The 21470-nt window shown below is 38.3% G+C and overlaps 1 long non-coding RNA gene across 1 annotated transcript; it reads right to left on the reverse strand.

The window, feature by feature from the left end:
* Positions 1–1287: 1287 nt before the first annotated feature.
* On the reverse strand, positions 1288–19996 carry LOC135416011 (uncharacterized). The gene is made up of 2 exons (XR_010431387.1): positions 19822–19996; positions 1288–3262 (listed from the first exon to the last, which is right to left on the reverse strand). It is a non-coding gene; the product is annotated as an uncharacterized LOC135416011 (long non-coding RNA).
* Positions 19997–21470: the final 1474 nt, after the last annotated feature.

Genomic DNA, 21470 nt, shown 5'->3' on the forward strand with positions numbered 1-21470 from the left:
AAGCTCTTTTGGGTCAAAGTTCTTGAGTGGATTTGATATGTCACTGCCTCACTGTGGTGTGCAGGACTGATGCGAAAGGTGAGTTGGTAGAGCAGCACTGCAGACCGGGTCCTCAGCAGAAGGACCAGGTCCAGCAGACCAGGTTCTCAGAAAGAACATGGGATCAGGAGCACCTGGAGGAGGACAGGGTCACGGAAATTGCTAGAAGCTCTGTTGAGGGGTGATGTTGCTTGTTGTGAATGGTTGGTATATGTTTTTATTTTTCTTTTTAAGTTTTGCTTCCAATTAAACAAAGTCTGTTTAAGTCTGCACATCCCACTCTCTGCTTGATAGCAGATAGTGGATTGTCCAGAACTCAAATGGACCATATCAGGATGGTATTTGATGAATATTCCCTTGTTTCCTGTGTTGCAGTCTGCTCTGCGGTGGTTTTAGCATGCGTTTCTAAATTTTGTGGGATTTGGAAACTAAAATAGATGTTTTGAGTGGCAGGATAGCTATTTTCTTGAGCTCAATCCTGCCTGGCCCCAGCAGAGTGCCCCAGTGTCATTGCAGGGGAGGAGCGGGCTGGGGCGAGCCTGCAAGGCACAGGACGGGCTCCATGTGGCACTGTTGCTGTCTCTCGGGCGGTGGCCTTCCTGTGCCAGGTTTCTGGGGAAAACAGGGTGAGATAGGCTTATTTTAAGTGTTTCAGTGATTTAGGAATCGAGCCTGGCCCACGCGGCTGTGAGGCAGCAGTGTCAGAACGATTACACAGAAAACTGAATCACTCTGTTGAAAGACCTCCTTAAACGGTTTCGTTCCTCCTGTCAGTGCAAGGGGAGCAAGGCAGTGAATATCGGCTGTAAACCCAGCATGGGAGGTACTTGTTCCACCTGCACTGCACTTTGAGGATGGAAAAGTTTGGCTTTCCTCTCTAATTTACTGCTCTGTAGTAGTGAAGGGAGATGTTTTGCCCATGTTACCCTCTTTGATCTATTCTGAGTAATTTGCTGCTCTCTGCTGAATCACGAGTATAAATTTCTTTTTTATGACTGTAACCCTAATTTTTTCCATCTAACTCTTTATTTGATTTAACTTATTGAACCATTATTGAATTTGTACTATGTAAGCATCTATCTGTGGAACTCAAATCTGACAGAAGAGAAATCAATTAGGGTAGGAAAAAACTCTACTTGAGGAGTCTTGAAGGACACTCAGCTATATTTAATATCCATTGTGGGCAGGGAAGCTTCTATAAGGTGACTATTCCCTGACATTGGGAGTGTATTTACCATTAAATCATAATTGGAATATGAGATTGTGTTTTATTATCCAGAACTGTTAAAATGTAGAAAGATTTTATTTATACCGCAGGTCAAAAAGATGTAATAGGAGGTCATACATATTTGAACATTTATATCTTGAAAAGTGTAGATAGCAAATATTTTTAAATACTTTTCTTCCATATAATACATTGAAGACAAACAACATTATACTAGGTTCATCTGTATTCACAAAAGGGGCTGTATGTTTACTTGAAGCTTTGAATTTGCATGGCATATATCCTATGCAGCCTTATAGAAGAAATATTTCCATTTTAGAATTCAACTTTTGTAACCTTTGGCAACATGTAGTATCAATGGCTCTTTGTTGCTTAAAAAAAGTGAAACTGTAAGCTATCCACAAGGATATGCAGGGCATTGCTATAGCAACACAGCCTCCTTCCCAGCACTAAGAGAGAAGTCATGAATAAAAGATGGGGTTCTAAAGACAACAAAATAGAAAAGGTTGTTTCAACCCTTCTAATACCTGACATTTGCAGTTATTTTGTTAAATGCAAACCAAAAAAAAAATGTTGGGAAAGGGCATGCTTTTGTTGAAAATATGCGTTTATATATTGGGAATGTCACCAAGTAGATATACACTTTTTGCATACATCAGCTTAGAGAAAGGAGGAGAAATCAGTAGCTGAAGCTGACAGCACGCAATTTCTTAAAATTTACATTAAAAAATAAGTGTCTTAAGTGTCTGACTTGAAAAACAGTGTTCGCTTTCTATCTGAATTAACATAATGAAAATATAATGTTGGAAAAACATCACCCATTTTCTGGCCAGTACTTGATTTTTTTTTAAAATTGAAATGGAAATTGTACTTCAGAAAAGGAAAAATTCTTAGTCTCAACAAATTTGTATTTTCCTTTAGCTCAATAGATATTACAATGAAAGTAAAGCTCAATCTCATTTTTCTCTGTTCCCTACTCCACTTTCTGGCCCTTAGTATTTTTCATGGAAATTATTAATTAACTGTGAGGCATAAGGACAGCTGTATGGTTTGAAAGAGTCTTCTTAAAAATGCATGTTATTTGTTACTGCATTTCAATTCAGATTAAGTCCAAGAGGGACAACAAGACCATTTCCTGAATATGGTCTTGTTTACTAAAATATTCTCATAAAAAATACCCTTGTTTTAGAGAAAAAATATATTACTCATAAAGCACTTTATTTGAATAGTAGAGGAACATTTATATATTATAGTATTGTTTTATTTACTCTTTGGAATAATTTGCGGTGTGTATCTGCACTTGGATTTATTTTATTTGAAATGATATCATAGTGAGAGATGACTGTTGGTTATGCTGGCAAATTTTCACTGAGTAATTGTAAATGTGATGGAGGAAGCAATGTGATCCAGTAGTGGTATTAAAACCCCCTCATCTGTCAGTCCCACATCTTGACTTCAAAGTGGGTAAACTCACTTCCTTCAGCGCTTTTGTTTGCTTTGGAGGTACACTTTGCTTAAAATTATGTCTTTCCACTGTGCAATACAAGTATGATAAAAGATACAGAATAACATTGCTCCTCGCTATTAGAAAACCCAACTGTTTGTTCCCTGCCCTATCCCCATTCCAATCCAGTCACTTTTCTGCCCTTTGATATAGAGCAAACAGACGAGACATCATCCCAGAGGATCCCAAGAAATGCTTTAAGCAATTCTATAGCCTTTAAATATGGCATGAATGATCTTTGGGCTTGCCAAAAAAAAAGCTTCTGCAGGGAGCTTGTTACTTTGGTGTTTCTTTGCATTTGTGCTGCTGCAGAACTGCTGGTTGTTGCCATTGCTCCAAATCCTCTTTGTTCTGCTGGTGGTTCTGCGGTGTGTCACATGTTGCACTGAAAGCCTTCCCTTGGCAAGACTTGTGGCTCTTTCATAGCCCTGGACACAGTCTTCTGTCTCCCTGTGGAATTCTGGTTTGGTTCAAGAGATGTGCTGTAAGACAAACTGGAATGGAAAAAGGATATATCTGCATTTAATAATTTTGGAAATATTCAGCCAGTACTTTTGTTTCAGTTTGGACATCTCAGGATATTTCCTACGATCACAAAGCCTGTAAAAAATGTGCTTTTCCAAAGAAATATCTCACCATCTTCTATCACAGATAGCCTTCACTTACACTATTGAAGTTATTTTAAATGAAAAGAGGCACCTCCCATCCAACTCTGTTCAGCCATACTGTTATGTGACAGTATTACCTTGCAAGACGAGGTGAGGGGGAAAGGCAAAATATCATTGACAGTATTTTGGGGGGAATTAAAATTTGCAGGTTTTAGCATACTATTATTTTGATCAGCAAAACTGTTAAATGCCACTGCCACAAACAGTTACCAATATGATCCCATGCCAAGTTGTTAAGGGTATTTAGTACCATTTTTAGTGCAATTTCATAATGATTCCTTTCTGCAGCCTTTCAGATGACGGGCATGCTTGGACAAAGAGGAACCATTTCATGTTCTCTTTGCCACTTTGAACAAACCTGTAGTTACCTAATCCCACCATGCCATGATAGAATGCTTTGATTTTTGGACAGCAACTTTAAATTTCCAAGATAATTCTTTGCTATGAATGTCAAAAATAGCCTGTTTTGACTATGCTGTCAAGATTTAGTTTTGTTTTGAGCAGATGTCTGTCTAATGCACACTAAAAGTGATCTGTTAGTTTATTTTTTCCTCTAGAGATAATGAGAATGTTTTTGTGTTTATCTTCTACTGTTCTATTACAACTGCAACTAAAGTTGCTCGTACCTATTTTGTGACTTTTTATAGAGAAGATACATGTTTTTCACTTGCTGTGTCCTCTTTTTCTGGCCTGTCTGCCTACACAGGGTCTCTTCAGCACTGAGAATGGTCACTGCTGTGATCCCACTGTCTATGTACCTGAACACTAGGAAAAGACAAACTACCTGTAAGCATTGAAGGGGACAAACAGATTCCTTCTCATATTGGCAATTGCTGCACAAATGGATTTTGCAACTCTCTTCATGGGAAAAATGATTAACATTCATCAAAATGTTCCTCGCTGCTACTGGGTGAGCCAGTTCCAATATATGTTCCAATAGTGCTTCTTAAATCATGCATCCCTGTCCTAGTTTTTAGTTGCCTCCTGTTGAAGGCCTTTAGAAGATGTAATATGGTTTATTTTTGTCTGATCCCTCGTGCTCATTCATTCAGTACTGACCTCTCTAAAATTGTGTGAGGCAGCTGCTTCCTCCACTGGGTCCAGGACTGTGTGTGGCCTGGCACTCTTGACCAGAGCAACTTTCTTACTGAGATTATTTAACCAATTAGTAAATAAATTTATTTAAAGCTGCATAAATAACAAGTAATGAAGGCCATGCAGTACATAGCCCTTAATGGCAAGGAAGTTGCAGCCTAAACAAGCTGGATAAATGCACAGAGAAGAATGAAGAGAGAACCATGAACATAAAGAGAGAACAACGAAGTTATTCCCAATAGAATTCATGGTTATTTTTGTTATTAATTAAAACATTTCTGAAGAAAAAATCTCTTGCTTACAGGAATTTCATTCATTCTTAATGAAAAAATAGCTAATAATTAGATAAACTGGAAACTGGACTATTCTACTGTTTTCACACTCTAAAAAGAGCACATTGTAAAGTATTTCTCAATTCATGAATTTGTGGGTTTTTTGGCTAAGAGAAACACTTTTGCCTATATGTAGACAAATCCAGAGTTTCTCAAGCTCATGTGCTTCTGGGATATAGGATTTGTCACATGCTGAGGCAGTTTTTCAAGAACCTCATGGAGAAAAAATTGGCAGAGTATGATTGAGAAGGTTTCATGAATGCCTTGCTAGCACTCTGTTAAAAGAGCCTCCTCTCCTCATCAATAGGTTTTAATACAATTGAAGTTAAATATTTAAGTTGCAGAAAGTGGAGCAAACACCTGTTAGCTTTTGTGAATAGATGTGTATCCAACAACAAAAACTAGTGTTGTTCTTCAAAAACTCATGATGTTGGCAAGAAAAGATGTGCAAATGATTGTTTAATACCTGGATAACTTCCCTGGTTTTTGTCTCAGCTGGAATCTGGGTCTATATTTGTGCAAAGTTCTTTGAGGACTGCGTTTTCAAGCATTTCACTGATGTTAACATTTTTTAATATTCATCACAGGCCATCTATTTATAAATCCCTCTGTGAATTCCATGAAACCACAAATAATGTTCAGGTGGTAAAACTGTAAAACAGGATTTGCAAGACAAATGTGATTTCCACTCTTCTTTCACGGCCCCATGTTCCCCTGGTTGCTGTGCATGAGAAGTACCTTTGTTATAGATGAGTGGTCCAGCACGGCAGAGATGGGAGGAGAACACAGGAAGAATGACTTGGAGAAAAAAGATATCCAGTTTTGTTTTACTTTTACAACAACATACTGTTGAACAAAACAAGTGCAAAACCAGAGTAGAAAGAAGCTAGCACAGAAAGATATCTGCTGTTTTCTGTAAACTGTAAACAGGCGTGAAGATCCCTAAGCCATTAAGTTTTCTATTATTATTTTAAGGTGACTCCATGACAAGATTGTGTTTGGATACTGAGATATCAGGGGAAAAGGCCTTTACGCCCTGGAGACCCTCCTATGAAAGAAATGGGTGTGAACTAGCTGAGGTTGGCTTAGACAGAGGCTGTGTTCCAGGTACCACTGCTACTTGAACACAAAGAAATAAATCAAGAGGGGCTAGAAAGAGGAGGGAAGCCGGGTAGATGAATAAAAGAATACACATGGATATGGAGGAAGAGGAAAAGAATGTAAAAAAACCCCAGGGAAATATCAACAGAGAAAGGTGTAGCAGGAAGGAGAAAAATTGTATTAATTTTGAAAAGGGTAAAAAGGAAAAAAGGGTATTTTTTTGTTCTCTTTAATGAAAAGTTTGTTGCAAAAATATATTTACATATTCTTGAAATTATTTTCAATGTTGTGTGCATAGATTTGTGGATGCTTGTCTATATCTTAGATTGACTAAATTTGATTTCTCTACAGTCTTGCATGAGGTAGTTATATGTAACATTTTATTATATTTTAAGAATATGTGAAAGAAAAATATTGCTTTTCTGTGTGAAGTGCATAGAAGGGGGCTTTGGTTGCAATCCATGTAATTACAGGATGGAAAATTCCTCTTGGCAGTGGCGCTGACATTCTTCAGTTCCTATCATTTAAATTTCAGGCGATCCTGGAAACGGTTGCTAGTTTCATACTCACTTAAGAAAGCAAGAGGCCCAAACATGGTCTTTAGTCACCTTTATTCACCCTTGAATTCTGTTCAAAATTTGCTTTATGGCACAGTGGTTTTAGATCACTCAATACACGTTTACTTATAGGAAGCTCTTTTCCCATCCCCTGACTACTTCTGACTGTGCTGGGGTGGTCTTAGTGAATCTGGGTTAAATGAGTAGAGCCTCATTCTGCTCTTGTTCCAGGGGAGCTCACTGAGCTGGGGAAAAAAAAAATTGTGGATAAAAAAAGAGATAGAGAAAAAATTATAAAGCACTATAAAATTATATCCTTGAACAAATTTCATTGTGATCTGGGTGATCCTGATTAACTGGGGAGGTCCCGGATGGCTGGAAGTTAGGCAATGTGATGCTCCTCTACAAGAAAGGTTGGAAGGAGGATCTGGGGAACTACAGGCTTCCAGCTTGATCTTGGTGCTGGGGAAGGTTATGGAACAGATCATCTTGAGTGTGTCACAAGGCACATACAGGACAACCAGAGGATCAGGCCCAGACCTCAAGGGTTTAGGACCAACCTGCTTGACCAACCTGACCAGTTCATCCACCTAGAGGGTGAGGGAAAGGTTGTGGATGTAGTCTACCTGGACTTCAGTAAAGCTTTCAATATTGTCTCCCATAGCATTCTCCTGGAGAAGGTGGCAGCCCTTGGCTTGAACAGATGCATTGTTTGCTGGGTAAAAACTGGCTGAACGGCTGAGCCCAGAGAGAGGAGGTAAATGGTGCTCCATCCAGTTGGTGACCAGTCACTATTGGGGTTCCCCAGAGCTCAGTACTGGGGCCAGTCCTGTTTAATATCTTTATCAATGATCTGGATGAGGGGATTGAGCGCACCTCACTCAGTTTGCAGACAAGCTGGGTGGGAGTGTAGATCTGCTGGAGGGCAGGAAGGCCTCATAGAGGGATCTGGACAGGCTGGATCCATGGGCCGAGGCCAGTTTTGTGAAGTTCGAAAAGGCAAAGTGTCGAGTCCTGCACTTGGGTCACAACAACCCCATGCAGCACTACAGTCTTGGGGAAGAGGGACTGGAAAGCTGCCTGGCAGAAAAGGGTCTGGTGATGTTGGTTGTCAGAGGCTGAGCATGAGCCACAGTGTGCCCAGGTAGCCAAAAAGGCCAATGACATCCTGACTTGTAGCAGAAATAGTGTGGCCAGCAGGGCTAGGGAAGTGATTGTCCCCCTGTCTTCAGCACTGGTGAGGCCACACCTGGAATACTGTGTCCAGTTGTGGGCCCCTCACTACAAGGAAGACATTGGGGTGCTGGAGCTTGTCCAGAGAAGGGCAATGGAGCTGGTGAAGAGCCTAAAGAGTAAGTCATATGAGGAGCAGCTGAGGGAGCTGGGGTTGTTTAGCCTGAAGAAGAGGAGGCTTAGGAGAGACCTTTTTGCTCTCTACTAGTACATGAAAGGGGGTTGTAGCAAGGTAGGGGTGAATCTCTTCTCCCAGGCCACTAGTGACAGGAGAGGAGGACATAGCTTGGGTCCAGGGGAGGTTCAGGTTGGACATCAGGAAGAATTTCTTCACCGAAAGAGTGGTCAGGCATTGGAATAGGCTGCCCAGGGAAGTGATGGAGTCACCATCCCTGAAAGTGTTCGAGAAACAACTGGATGTGACACATAGTGCTATAGTTTAGTTGACATGGTGGTGTGTGGGCAAAGATTGGCCTCAATGATCTTGGAAGTTTTTTCCAACTTTAATTATTCCGTGGTTCTTTGATTTGAAGACTTTGCTTATGCCAAGCTGAGTCATTTGCTGACTTTGACTCATTACAGCAACTCTCAGTAATGTAAAATGTCAAAAAAAGTGAAACACTATTTATATAATATTGAGATTTCCAAACTTTTGAACCTCTTTTCTTTTTTAAATAAGGCACATTGAATTGAAATATATCTTGTTAAAACATTGTTCTTGAAATTTTCACCTGCAGCCTTTGTTTTGCTCCAAATTTACCAAAAGTGACTTTTGTTGTGCTCATATGCAGGGTAGTTGTCTTCAGATAACTTGAGATCTGTCACAGTCATTCATAAAACATGGACAGAGATGACTGATATTGTTTAGCACTTTATATAAGCAAAAATTTGGTATGATCAACCAAAACCAACAATCTGTTAAATATTATTATGGCCAGTACAATATGGCAATTACTGTCACAGAAGAAACATTAGTTTGGTAATTCTTTTTTGGTTATTTTGCCTTTGGATATGCTCAAAAATGAGAGTGCAAAGGTATTTCTGACAAAAAGGTACTGAACCTTTCACACTATGTGCAAAAAATGAGAACAAATTGCTGACAGATTGAAATAATTTCTATGAGGTCACTCATGTCAATAGGAATATGCAGAATTTTTTGTTGTTTTAGTAAGAATTTCTTTTAAGCTGTTAAATAGGAAACTGCAATTATATTTTTTTTGCCTTTTTTTTTTCTTTTTGGTAGCGCAAATGGTAATTAACTCTTAGGTCTGTTTTTCAGTTCAATAACCTGGGAAGCAGAGATTGCTGACATGATAACAAGGTTCTCTTTTCCTTGCAAGATTTTGTATATTCATTGAATGATAAAATGCAGTGTTTAATATTTAGCCCAGATGAAATGTTCTGCAATTCCATGAAAAAGGCAGGCTTAGTCAGATTCACAAACTAAATTACTTTCTAGAACAACAGCAATGAAAAACCCAGAATAATAGATTAAGATGATCATAATATAATATTTCACAAATAATCCCAGATAGCATATGCTTTATTTCACTTTCTTCTTTAATGGAAAGGATTTAAATTATATTTTTATGTTAACTATGTGCCATACAGTGCACTTATCCATCAGTATTTCCAATTCTTAAGGCTGTATCTTAATCCACAACAGATTATTAAAAATAATAATGAAAATAAAATTAATTTTATCCTTGCAATTATTTTCTAAAATCATAATGATGATCTGTCCCTCAATACTGGCCACAGTGTTCTCAAATTCAATATTGCAGAAGGTAGAAAACCCACAACTTTTTACCCATCTGCCCACCATAATGCAATTTACAACTAGGAAGTACATACAAATGAATAACCTTTCTCAAGAGAAATCAAGTGAAGTAGCCCAAAGGGTAGAATCCTTGCAGAAGACAGTTTAAAGCTATTAGAGATGTCTAACACACTGGAACTTCTATCAAAACAAGAAAATAGAACAACCTGGCAAGGTAACATAAAACTGTAAAGAAATAGATTAAAAAAAAGTTGTTGAGCTTTAACTTGCTAAAAAGCATTAGCACAAGTAATAACAGCATTTAAAATAAAAGTAGAGAATCTGACTCTAGTTCTGACAAAGTGTAAAAGAAACATTCAAGAAAGATAAGGTTTTAGCAAAAAAAACCCAGACAACCCTAAATGAAAGAAGAAAAAGCAAAAAAGAGGTGTGGTTGTTTTATATATTTTTCTTTTTTTTCAGTGGAGCCTTTCTGTGTGTAGAACAAACTAAGGACCTTTGACTTAGTCATGGAAAAGGTTTAGAACAAATTTATATATGTATAGTAACAAACCAACAGAAATAAATTGTGTTAATCTGAGAAGTCTAGCAGAAATCAAAACTAAACTGTTGAATACATCCTGTGAAGGATAACTATGACTTACATCAGCCCTGATACCTGAGGAGTGTAAAGGTGACAGCTGTGAAGCCAAGTTTTTTAAGGAACCTGTACGGTGTGAGATTTAAGTTTGTTAGTGTGTTTGGACTTCATAGTGAGGAGATTGGATAAAATCATAAAAAAGATTGGAGTTAGTATGGTACAGTGTTTCAACGTATTATAACAGAGAAGAAGTGGCACAACTGGGATATTTAATAGGTGTCTCACCAATGGCTAACAAATTGGACATGGAATAAATTTCTTCCTGAATTAACAATGGGTTAAAGAACAGGGAAAAAAATAGGATAATTTTTTTCCTAAAAGATTTTGTGGGTGAATGGATGTAGCTGTATATGTTATTCAACATATTCTTAACTAGACTAGCAAAGGGTGTGAATAAAGAGACAATTTTTGGCTGATATGAAATTATTGAATAGCCAAATCTTACTGTAAAGAGTTATGTAAGGATATTAGTGTTGAGTGGTTGGATGAGAAAAGACCAAATTAATCCAAAGTAATCCTCCCAAGGGAAAGACAGTTTTAATGATGAAGCTCACAGTGGTGGACTCTAAATTAGCGAAGATCTTGAAACTTTTCTGATTAATTTTTTTAAGACATAAAGCCAATTATCAGTAACCACCATCCAAAGAAAAACAGATTATGAAGCATCAGGAAAAGCATGGCAATTAAAAAAAGAATCGGAAAGCTTGATTATGTATATATTGATGAAATGGGAACATAGTGAATGGTTTGTGGAAGCATAGAGGGAAATAGACCTAGAAAGAGCAGAGAGAAGAGCAGAGGGGAAGATTAGAGATATGGGACAACTTCTATGTGAGAGATATAACTGTACCAGTACTCTTCAGCTTGGCAAGGAGACAACAAAAGGTGGGTCTGATAGAGGAATGCAAAATTATGAATGACAGGAAGAAACTGAATAGGGAATGATTACTCACTGTGGGGTACCCAAGGAAACTGTTAGGAGCAGGTTTAAAACAAACAAAAGAAAGCCCTTTCCTGCATAACAATATTGCACTTTGAGATTCATTTCCATGGAATGCCAAAACTACAAATAAGTTCAAAAAATGATTAATGATTAAACAATTTTGTAAAGGAAAGACCACGAAGAGCTATTAAACATGAGATGGATGATTTTGAACAGAAGCAGCTGGCAACTACTGCTCTACTTTCCCTCTTTCATGTGGTCTTTTTTCCTAAACATCAACTGCTGATCACTAGCTGAGAAAAATCTTTTAGTTTTTAGTTTGATCTAGCATATCTGTTTGTATGGGAAACAATACAGAAAATAAGGTTTATTCAATACTAAATATATAAGCTCTCATTCTGCTATCCTTAAGCAGAATAATAAGCTGCCCAGGCTTATTGCCAGTATTAAAGTTAACAAGGTTTCATTCGGGTGGCATGATTAAATGTCATATAACTGAACACTTCAGAATCAATAACATTTTAATAATAATCCAACCAAATCCTTCCATTAAATGATCCTTTTTAGACATTTAGTATATATCTAGTGGTGTACAAATATTTTCTATGTTGCTAAGAAAAAGTGAAAAAAATAGAATATACAGCTTAAGACTCAATAATTATGGTGTAGATTAAGGACAAATAAGAGAGATATATCTCCACAATCCAGCAAGGGAAGCTAATTCAGTTTTTCTATAGTCTTGCTTCAGTGAAGCAAAAATGAGGAAGGAAGGAATGATTAAGTATTTTCAATATCTTTATGTTTACAAAATAGTACCAAAAGAACAGTAATCCAGGTGTTTGTTGTACTTTATTACTGTATGAATGTGGAGACTTCCATTCACTTCAAGGGCTGCCCCCACTAAATGTGTTTCTGCAGGAACAGAAAACAGCCTGGTTGGAGAACATGGGTGTCATCATGGATCTGCAAAGCTAATGTAACACTGATCCTTTCTCTGTCAAGGTCCAACATGAACAAAACCTCTACCCTGGAATCAGTACATGAAAGGTCTACAAAATGTTAGCAGGGTTTTTCTCCTTCCTTTTCTGAGAAGAGAAAATGAGATTCTTCTGCCTGCAAAGATGAGAAAATTACAGTTTGAATTTGCTTTACTGATTGAGAGTATTCTGAAAAAAAAATCCATAAATATTTGAGGAAGAATGAAGGCCTTAGAGCTCATGCAACGGGAGAAATGAGAGAAAATGCAAAGGCTGGCTGTTAAAGTTGACATTAGCAACTGAAATATTGAGTTGAACTGTCAAGAATCAAGTGTTCTCTCATTTTTTTTAAATTTATAAATAGGTACAATTGTATTATCTGTAATATTCACTTCTGAAAGCTGAAGAATGACAGAGCCCATTTGAGTGGGTGCCCCATCACTCAGTCAGCTTCCTAATGGAGCTGGGACTTGTATTGACACTTGTTTCCAGGATAAGAGGTCTGGTAATGTTAAACTTGACACTGGCTTCATGTGACAACGCATGTGCACCCGGACAGGCTCCAGCTGTAAGAGTAGCATGTCTTCTGTGGCAAGTTGGACTGGCTGGAAATACTATGTGGAGGTGGATATTTGTGGTGTTGGATATTTGCACAATGGCAATGGGCTGAACGGTCCTGTCAGGATGTAAGCCTGGGTGTAAAAGTACTGTCTTGAGCACTATATCAACATCCCGACCTTTGGGACTTGGACAGACACTAAGAACCTTTTCTCTTTCTCCCTGAGCAGGGCTCAGGTGCTGTTGCACATGCTCCAATGTCCATGTTTAGGTGTTTTGAGGAATTTGTGTCAAAAATGAGATGCAAATTGAAAGCAGGTATCAGGGAGGATTAGATTTCAAAATTACTGTCTTGAACTTTCACATTTAAGTTCTTATCTGCTCTAGCATGCTTGATGCATAGTGGTCACTGCCAATTGCTTTCTGATTACATTTGATGTATGTTTGCAGCTGGTGGAATCAAGTAGTTATTTGCAGAAACGTGCTGAAGTCACTTCTTGAACTCCTGGAATGACAGTTTGATGAAACCAGAATAGAAATGGGATCTGCATTTTTGCTGGAGTAGGAAAACTCAAAATGGAAAAATTCCTCACGTGCGGTCTAGATGACATGGTACCAATGTAGGTTTGATTTCTGTGGGCTAGTGGAGAGAAAGTGTTGGGGGAAATGAAAGAGCAGGATTCAGTTCCTTTTGTTACTCTGCAATTTTGAATGAAATATACAAGACCCACAGGCTTTGATTCTTCATGCTGCTAAAATGCAGGTAGTAAACCTTGGCCGTATTTGAAAATGATTTTGTATTTAAGACTGATTATACAATTTGGAAATTATTTTAACAAAGAAAATCAGTATTATTAGTACTTCCCCAAAAGTTTAAGAATTGTAAAATAGAAACTTGTCTTCTTGGTGACTTATGTCTGCAAGTTTGCACTGGACTCCTGAAATGAGTCTGTTTTTTGGGTTGTTCAGTCACTGAAATGCTGGCCAACTGAGGTGAATCCGATATAAGTAAGGTATGAACAATAGCTCCCCTCCTACCAAGATACAAAATATTGAAAAAAGTCATTGTCAATTCTTTTAGCAATATGCAGATTGTAATATTTGAAAATATTTGCCCTCCTTCCCAGCAATACAGTTTCTGCTATCAGAATTAAGATTTTCAAGTAAACAGAGTTGATAGAATTTTTTTCTGAAGTATCCATCCAAAACTGATGCATTAAACAACGCACTTCTTCTTTGTGTTTAGTTGTAAAAAACTTAGTTCAGCAATTTAGCATAAATATGGGATCTAGTGCTGTTGTACTGTTTGCATGCTGTTACACTGGTGACAACTAATTACTGGAGGAAGGATGGGGAGAGCAGGCATATTTCTTTCCATTTGCTAGGATAAAAGTGGTGGAGATATGATGCAAAATATTCTTCATGTTAATACTGATTATGCTTTCCCTTACTTTTTCATGTATGGAACACATTTTAACACACATAATCCTCTGTTAATTGCGTGACATTTCAATGGGGCAGTAGAACAATAACGGTGTTGAAGAGTGTGACAGGGAATGGTGTTTTTTTCATCCCCCAGTATTCTCTGACAAGGTCACTGTCTGAATGGATCACCTTTTGTGTTGTACAAATAAGAGATTTTGTGATGCAGTTGTCAGAAATTATTAAAAAGTTAAATTAAATTTTCTAAATTTGAACACAGGTTTTCTGGCCTTCCTTGTGCGTCTGCATTTTTGATAGTCTTCAGATTTGTTTCTTGGTTTGAAAACATGATTTCTGATATATTTCCTCTCTCACTGTGTGTGGTAGTAGTGTTATGTTTTCCTGAAGCTGTTGTTGTTTGTGATGAATAGGAACTATTGGAATAATCCATAATGATGTTAATTCACATTCATTTGTAGTGCTGCTGCCTAGATACATAGCAATCATTCCAGGAGCCTCCATTCTGATAAGGAAAAATATTCATGATGAAGAAATCACTGATTTTTAACTCATTTGTTCTTTAAGCTCAGAATTACACCGTTCTGTTTTTCTAATGAAGAGAAGAGAAAGGACAGGTATATGGATAGAGGTTCTGAGGATGAATACATATGATTTTAGTAACCCCACAGTAATGTGACACATTGGTTGAACACACATGATGTATATTGTTTTAAACTGAATTTTTTATGCCACAATATATTTAAATGATGAATGTCTTGGATACCACAATACCAGCATATCACCTATTGCAACACTCCCTGTTCATCCCCAGCCTTTTAAAGTGCTGATTTTTCATTGCAGTAGCCTTTATTTTATCATATTAACAAAATGTTGAGAAGCGATAGCTTTTGGGATTCCCAAAAACTCCAGAACCAGTGACTACACAGACATCAATTTATTTGGGTAGGATAGTTGATGAAGAAATTGACCTGCAAAAGATTGTAGATGGAGTAACTTCAGAATCTATTTCAAATGGATACATTATGCTTTCCCAAATTATTCTCAGGTTTCGCTAGAGTCTGTGCTGTCTACACATCCAGATGAGATTCACTTGCGTATTGAGGAAGCTGATGGAATTGCTCACCGAAACACTTTCCATTATTTATCATCAGTCCGGGCTAACCAGGGAGGTACCAGACAACTGGAGGTTGGCCAATGTGGTGTCCATCTACAAGAAGGGTTGGAAGGAGGATCTGGGGAACTACAGGCCTGTCAACCTGACCTTGGTGCCAGGGAAGGCTATGAAACAGAGTATCTTGAGTGTGTCACAAAACACATACAGGACAACCAGAGGATCAGGCCCAGCCAGCATGGGTTCAAAAAGTCAGGTCCTGCTTGACCAATCTGACCTCCTTTTATGACCACCTAGTGGATGCCCACCCAGTGGAAGAGAGAAAGGCTGTGGATGTAGTCTACCTGGACTTCAGTAAAGCCTTTGATATTATCTCCCACAGCATTCTCCTGGAGAAGGTGACAGCCCATGACTTGGATGGGTGCCCTGTTTATTGGGTAAAAAACTGGCTGAATGGCCAGGCCCAGAGAGTGGTGGTGAATGGAATTAAGTCCAGCTTGTGGCTGGTTGCTAGTGGTGACCAGGGCTCAGTATAGGGGCCAGTTCTGTTTAGTATCCTTATCAATGATCTGTATGAGGAGATTGAGTGCACTCTCAGTCAGTTTGCAGGTGACACCAAGCTGAGTGGGAGTGTGGGTCTGCTGGATGGTAGGAAGGATCTGCAGCGGAATCTGGACAGGCTGGATCAGTGGGTTGAGGCCAGTTGTATGAGGTTCAAAAAGGTAAAGTATCAAGTCCTGCACTTGGATCACAACAACCTCGTGCAGCACTACAGGCTTGAGCCAGAGTGGCTGGAAAACTGACTGGTGTAAAACAACCTGGGAATGCTGCTTGACAGACAGCTGAACTTGAGTCAGCAGTGTGCTCAGGTGGTCAAGAAGGCCAAAGACACCCTGGTTTGTATCAAAAATGGTGTGGCAAGTGGGGCTAGGGAAATGATTGTCCCTCTGTACTTGACACTGGTAAGGCTGCACGTCCATTCCTGTGTTCAGTTTTGGGCCCTCTACTACAAGGACTGACATGCTAGAGCATGTCCAGAGAAGGGCAACAGAGCTGTTGAAATGTCTAGAGAGTAAGTCCCATGAGGAGTGGCTGATGGAGCTGGGATTGTTTAGGCCGGACAAAAGGAGGCTCGGGGGGACCTCTCTACAGCTACCTCAAAGGGGGTTGTAGGAATGTGGGGGTCAGACTCTTTGTCCAGGTAACAAGCAACAGAATGAGAGAAAACAGCTTCAAGTTATGCCATGGGAGGTTAAAGTTCGATATTAGGAAAAATTTTTTCACTGAAAGGTTGTAACGCACTAGAACAGGCTGCCTAGGGAAGTGGTGGAAACACCATCCCTGAAAGTGTTAAAAAAAGTATAGATGTGGCACTTGGGTACATGATTTGGTTGCAACTGGCGGTGCTAGGTTAGTGGTTGGACATGATGATCTTTTCCAACCTTAACTATTTCATGATTCTATGATTTTACTTTTTGGAGAATGGTATTAATAAAACTGAATCAATTTCTAATCTTCCCTATGAAATCACAGTCTTTTTAGGTAAGAAACTTAGAGCCCATAAACTTTTTCTTTTCCAAAAGTGGCTTTGGAAAATACAAACTCATGAGAACTAAGTAGCCAACTCACTTCAGAGGTCTCTACAACGCAGGTAATATTCTCAGTAAGATAATTACCAGATAATATTCTAAACATAAATAATATAAAAATAGAAGGACTTGAGAGACCATACTCACATTAACAGAAAATAAGTGTGCAAGACAACAGCAAGCCCTGATACATATCAGGAGGAGCTGAGTACTTGTGTTGCCTCAACACGTGATACAACTGTGGTCATGCAGTTCTGCAGTCCCCACTCTGACTGCTGCCTGAATCCCACACTGACACTTCCAACTACTTCAGCACAGTGTTTTCTCCCCCAATTCTTTCCACATGTGGCTTCTACTTCCATTTTCCACAGGACTTCCCCTATTTCTTCCTGCATAAACGTGGCAAAATGTGATATGACCTTTTTTCCTCCTCTGTTCTGCCTTTCTCACTGTTCTAGGCTAGCGAGCCTTTCGTCCTCCTTTGTGCTTTACCTGGTGACCACATTTGTACTCTCCACAACATCATCCATAACTTCACACTCTTTCCTCGCAATAAAAGCATGTTTTAGAGTCTGTAATGTTCTAAAGTGTTTTATAATGATGAGACTTTCCTTCCCATCTACTTCTTCTCTTCTTTTTGTCTCATATAGATGCTCTGTTACCAAATTCCCTTTCCGTCTTCCAGTTCTGCCCTTGATCCCCTTCATCTGGTTTTAGGGTCTGCATTTCACTGATATTTCTTTCTGTCACTACAGTTCCTCTTTTGATAGATTTAGTGAACAAGTATTCCACCCCTATCCCTTGAACTTGTTATTCCCTCTCAGCCTTTAATTTGCTCAGATCCTGTCCTATTCTGACTCCTTCTTACCACTAAATGCTCTGGGAAGTATTCCCTTAGAGAAGTTGTCTGATTTGCCTTTCTTACAATTTTTATATCAGTTCTGTATGAACTATATCTGTTTTTCTTAACTGTATCTCTGCGTATCTGCCTGTGAAAACTTGAATTTTAGAACCTTTTAGAAAAGGCCTCAAAAACCTGTCTCTCAACTCCAGTTTCGGCTGAATTTGTCCAGATTAGAATCTTAGGCCAACTTCCTTGTATAGCCTCAAAGAGGCCTGTGAACTCACGTTCGATTCAGAGAGAGCTACTAACCCTCGATTCTAATTCCAGCCCACAATTTAATATTACAAGTATAAATGTTGCTAGACCTGTGTGTCAGTGACACAGATAGCATGGATTTGCTATGGGTTGTTTTTCCCATTAAGGCTATCTTGATGATTCTTTCTGCAATATTTCAAATCTTTCCTGTCTTTCTATGTAACAGAAGTCGGCATTATTTTGTGACTCTGTTACTATGGCATACTTTTTGTCTTTTGTTGTAATTTTATTCCTCTGACTATTCTTTGTGTTGCTGCAAAGATCTTCCTTCCTGTATTTCTCTTATGTTTAATTCCCTTGCTTTGCAATATCCGTGCCCCTTTCCTTCACTAAACCTAATCTGTTGATTAATTCTCAAGGTTTTTCACAACTGTAGCACAGTTAGGACCTTATCTTCAAGACTGAGGGTGAACACCAAGCTCCAGTTAGCTGTGGAACAATTGCTATGTATCTAGGTAGCAGCACTACAAGTGAATGTGAATTAGCATCATTACAGGTTATTCTAATAATTCCTATCAGTCACAAACAACAACAGCTTCAGGAAAACATAACACTACCACATGCAACCAGACAGGGAATATATCAGAAAGCTTGTTATCAAATTAAGAAACAGATCTGAAGACTATCAAAAATGCAGATGCAGAAGGAAGGCTAGAAAACCCGTGCTCAAATTTTGAAAATTTATTAGAAGCTCATCCTTCTTCATCTACTTGTTGAAGTTTCTGGCAGACACATTTGTTTTTTTCACCATAGTATTCATATACCTCTCCCCAAGCTGGAAAAGGGGAATATCCTCATAAGCAGATCCAAACTACTCTATTATCCTCCAAATCCCTGCTTAATATGCTTCTTAACTAAGACTAATACATGAGAGTATGAGCAGAGTCTTCTGAGATCAAGCTGAGCAAAGCTGGTTGCTTTATCTCCCCCACTGATGTCTGCACTAATTTCCTCTGTACTTTGCAAAGTAAGTTGTCTGAGGCAGAGGCAAGTAGCATAAACAAAGTGCTACAGCAGTGCAGTTGGTACGTAATGATTTTTGAAGGCTAGCACTTCTAAGAGATTTTGGGTGGTGGCCTACTGTATGTGAATGCTACAGAACATGTACCTCTGGCTGAAGAATAAAGTGTTACGAGATTGACTTTTGATTTCCTTACTTCGGTGAAAGGTTTATTTTATTTGTATAATAATGGTGTGTATGGGTAACACAGGATGATAAATATTGAAATGAGATGAGGAAGTGATTCATATTTCATGGAGTCTGGTCATGACCTTCTTACAATTACTCGAACAAATTACATTAATTACATCAAATTACATGACAGGCAAAGGAAGTTGTCATTAGTATCCATTACATAAAGCAATATAGAAAGAAACTGCCTAGTTTTCTGTGGTAGTTGACTGTAAATATGACCACTCTTACAGCAATACATATTCAGGAGGTGATGTTAGTTTTGTTTGTGTAGTTTTCATAAACTTACATATTTCAGAATAAAAAAGTTGTCCCTGAGTGATAAAGTCAAGGAAGCCTGAATTCCTATGGATTAAAGTCTACTGTGCCCACTATTGTAGCACCTTTTCCACTTCCCTCTAGGTCTTCTATAGTATCCTAAAGTAAGCAGTAATGTGGGTGCCATACACTGACCTCCTGTCAGTGTGTTAGCACCAGCTGTGTCAGTGTGAGTGATACAAGAGTAGTTATTAAACTGAAGTAAAACGTTAAAATAATAATAGTAATAATAACGATAATGATAATAAGGAGGAGGAAAAGGAAGAGGAAGAGGAGGAAAAGGGGCATAACAAAAAGAGAGAGGGTAATAAAATGAAAAGAAAGAAATACACAATACAATTCTCACCACCCACTGACCGACATGCAGCCTGTCCTCGAACAGTGTTCAGTCCCTCCTCGCCAGCTCACCCATGGCATTTTATGGTATGTAACATCCCTTTGGCTGGTTCAGTCAGCTGTTCTGACCAGGCTCTCTCCCAGCTTTTTGTTCAGATCCTCACTGGCAGAGCATGAGACACTGAAAAGTCCTTGACTTAGGGTAAGCACCACTTAGCAACAACCAAAACATCAGTGTGTTACCAACATTATTGTCATGCAAAATCCAAAACACAGCACTGTACCAGCTACTAGGAAGAAAATTAACTCCATCCCAGTCAAAACCAGGACAGATATGTACAAGTTTTCCTAATGCCTGACATAGTTGAATTTTTTACTAGGCACAACGGAAATTCACATTTCAACAAAAATAATTTATTCTTATTTTTTTTTCAGTGGGAGAAAGAAGCTGAAAGACACAGATAAGATCTTGTTCCTCCTTCACTTTGTTTTATAAAGTCTTTCATTTTTTCTTCCCTGTAGTGCTTGAGGTGTGTGTTTTGCTTTTTTGCTTTTGCTCTTCTTTTTTGTTCCATTATTCATTCTTAAAAAATTTTATCTCTATTGTTATTTTCTGTTAAGAAAAAGAATTTTAATTAAAATATTTCAAGGTAATATTATCTTAAAAAAGGGAGAAAAATATATGAAAATAATTGAATAACTCCCTCCTAATACTTTAAAAAAAAGTTTCTGATTGTCTGTGAAGAGTTTAGAGAATGTGACAATAATAATATGTTCTAGAGACTGGTTTAATCCATTATCTCTATTATTTCATTCTTTTGTAAACAATTTTTAGTCAGCTGAAAGGTTTAAGTAGCTTAATAAAAATGGAGACAACTTCCTTTTCTGTATGTCTGAGCAGAGCAGACTCTGAATGTAATTTATACATTAACTTTTAAATTATTGGCAGACTTTTTCTTTAAATGTGTAGCTGGATTTTTTGTCTAGCACTTGGACTTACGGGCAGTAGATCCCTAAATACCTCTGAGGAGTGGGGTCTGAGACTCTGCTAAATTAACTGACTCTTGGGAGACCGTTGTAGCAGCTTCATGAAGGACCATGTGCACAAATAGCATGTGCAGGTATTTTCTTGCACATACATAGTTTTTTCATGCAATAGGCACGCTAAGAATAAATCAAACTGCTTTCATAAACTCCTGTTTGTTTCCTAGGTAGTTGAATGTACAATTTGATATGTGTAAAAAAACCCAGCAATTAACAACAAATGGGTCTTACTTCAAAAACTGCAATTAATCCCCTAGGTGAGTGATGAAGCAGTCATTATTTGCACATAAGCTCTTTATTTTCAAAAAAGAAATTAAATCTCAAAAAACCTAATATTCAAAAATCAAATAAGATCTCATAAATTAAGTCAGGAATACAATCAAGAAATTAACATGCCCCAAATCTTTGCAAAAGAGACAACAGAATCTTTTGGAGAAGACAGGAAAGGAAAGGTTTGAATGAAGAATTAAAAAAAACAAAAACCAATAAGTTAATCCTTTAAGAAAAGGATAAAAGGGGTAAGTGCACAGCGGTATCCAATGCAGCATCATCAGAGGGAGTGGTGTGATTAGCATGGGTGCCTGTGACCTTCTATTTCCCCCCCCCCCCCCCCCCGGGGCATCTTT

Source organism: Pseudopipra pipra, chromosome 6 (genome assembly GCF_036250125.1).
Source record: "Pseudopipra pipra isolate bDixPip1 chromosome 6, bDixPip1.hap1, whole genome shotgun sequence".
NCBI classification, from domain to species: domain Eukaryota; kingdom Metazoa; phylum Chordata; class Aves; order Passeriformes; family Pipridae; genus Pseudopipra; species Pseudopipra pipra.